The sequence below is a fragment of the Ambystoma mexicanum genome, chromosome 2q (genome assembly GCF_040938575.1).
Source record: "Ambystoma mexicanum isolate Mex_15411 chromosome 2q, UKY_AmexF1_1, whole genome shotgun sequence".
NCBI classification, from domain to species: Eukaryota; Metazoa; Chordata; class Amphibia; order Caudata; family Ambystomatidae; genus Ambystoma; species Ambystoma mexicanum.
Window position 1 is genome coordinate 696,491,819 of NC_090924.1, and position 2,500 is coordinate 696,494,318.

Consider the following 2,500-nt stretch of genomic DNA (forward strand, 5'->3'; position numbering starts at 1 on the left):
ACTGTGTATGCAAGCAGACGTCCATGACCAAATGATAAGCGTAAGTGCTATATAATAACACATCATTAAGCGCTTTATATAGAAAAAATATACACCCAATATCACCCAACCTGTGTTGGTACTCATTTATCGACCTCAGAAGGATGAACGGCTTAGGCTTAGTGAGGCGTTTAAGAACAGACTAAATCAGTGACTCACCCCCTGAAGTGTGCCTGAAATAAACATTTAAGGAGGCCAGCAATTACTGTATACAATTCCAGAAAGACACATTATTTGGTATACCTATTCTTTCTTATTTAGGGTCAGTGCTGAAAGTGTTAGAAGAAAAATAAGAACAAGTGCCTCAAGTCTTTTTTTTTAAGGGGCCTGAACAAGAAAGCCAGCCACCCCAGAAGTAAAGAGCCACAGCCCAGGAGCTTGCATAACTTAAAAAAAAAAAAAAAAAAAAAAAAAATTTTTTTTTTTTTTTTTAGTAGAGGTCGCAAGGGACACCACAGAGGTCGCAAGGGACACCACAGAGGTCGCAGTTGCGACCCCTGGCGACCCCCAAATGACGTCCCTGCTCTTGAGTCTGGCGCCTTAGACCACTCGGCCACCCTGACAGCTATGGGCAGGATTGGGAAAGATTCTTCAGTACCCAATGTCGCCAGGTGCTAGCGCCGGTTTTCATGCCCCGATCTCTGCATCAAAAGTACCCAAACACTCACTTAAGGACCCAGGGATGGCAGGAAACGCCCACTGATGGAGCCAGTGGACAGTTTGCAGGGTGCAAATAAGGGCTGGCCTCAGATCACTCATGGCGTAGTGCCGGCCTGTCCATACCTGTCGAAACCTGCATGCGGTCAAATGTGTCCGATTGACATTGTGGAAATAAAGAGAAACCAGCACCATGTTTCTGCCCGGTCTCAAACCGGGGACCTTTCGCGTGTTAGGCGAATGTGATAACCACTACACTACAGAAACAGCTCTGGTAGGCTGCGCTCTCGTGCGCTGGGACAGCTTTCAGTTGACAGGCTTTGTGGCACTGATGTCTCATGGGGCCCGCTGGTGCCTGCCAGGTGGCACACACCAACGTGAAAGTTTGGCGCAAGCCTGCGCCGGACCTACATGGCAGCACTCACAGCACCTCACACACAGGCTGCAGACACATACAAAAGACCAAGCTGGATGCAACAGTGGCGCGAGCCACGGCAGTCTCCACCCAGAAGGCATGTCCAAACCTTTATACATCAGCTCGCCGCCAGCGCCTCATTACAAAGGAGGGGGAATTTCCAACACTGCCTCTTGGGCCATGGGCTTAAAATCAGCCAACCATTGGCGACGGGCATCGAACCAGATACGGTCACGCACAAACTATTTTTGGGGGGGAATTGGGGACTCTGTGTCTTTTGTTTTCGGCGCACCAAAAAAAAGGGCTTGTCCGGGATTTGAACCTGGGACCACTCGCACCCTAAGCGAGAATCATACCCCTAGACCAACGAGCCACCGCATGCAAAGGGCAGTGGGGGGGGGGTGGTCTGCTTACCTCACTTGGCGCCATGCCCCAGTCGCTCCACGGCCTGACCCCTGCGTGTCACGTGGCCTGCCCCTGGCGCAAGCGCAGAGGACTGAGCTGCCTCTCAAGCAGAGAAACAAGAAGAAGAGCGGCAGCCTTCGCTGGCCAAAGGCCATCTGCTGCCGCTCGATCGGGCTCGATCAGGCTCGATCAGGCGAGATATATGTGGCCGACCGGCCTAGAGCGCAAACCTGTGCTGCTCAGGGTGGGCAGCTTCCCAGCAGGAGGATGTGTCTTGAAAGCCGACAGAGGCAAGAAGGCGCACTCCCTCAGCCCGCTCCAACCTCTGGATTCCTGCGAATTTCAGAAGAGAACTCTGGGGCAGCATGGCTTCTGTCATCTCCCAACAGCCTCTCTGTTCTTGCTATGTCCCCCGGACTGAGCATGTCTGTTTTTTTATTTTTATTTTGCTGAGGTGTGGTGCCTTCAACGACCGACAGGTGGCAGGAGAGCACTTTCTCCAACTGTGAAGGGGACTTTTTCACTTCCTGAGTAGACTGGGCTCAGTGGCATATGCCACCAAGCCAGCCACTAGAAAATGCAGGTTTTGCAGCCGTGGGCCAGTGGGGGTTTAAGGGCAGGTGTGGCTCCAGCGTCTCTGGCAGACAGCTCCAGTTGCAAGGCAGCAGAAGAGAACAGGGAGGCTTGCCGGGCGCTGCATTCGGGGGCCCCCACGAGGTTTTCCGCAAGCCTTACACTCTGAAATGTGCTCAAAAAAATGAGCCCGGCTTGTCAGGAGTGGGATTTGAACCCACGCCTCCAATCGGAGACCAGAACACCCAGATGCAGGGAAGAGCTGCGCCTCTTGAGTCTGGCGCCTTAGACCACTCGGCCACACTGACAGCTATGGGCAGGATTGGGAAAGATTCTTCAGTACCCAATGTCGCCAGGTGCCAGAGCCGGTTTTCATGCCCCGATCTCTGCATCAAAAGTACCCAAACACTC

At 52.8% G+C, this 2,500-nt stretch overlaps 1 non-coding gene across 1 annotated transcript; it reads right to left on the reverse strand.

Moving 5' to 3' along the window:
* Positions 1 to 890: 890 nt before the first annotated feature.
* On the reverse strand, positions 891 to 963 carry TRNAV-AAC (transfer RNA valine (anticodon AAC)). The gene has a single exon. It is a non-coding gene; the product is annotated as a tRNA-Val (tRNA).
* Between the last annotated feature and the right edge of the window lie 1,537 nt (positions 964 to 2,500).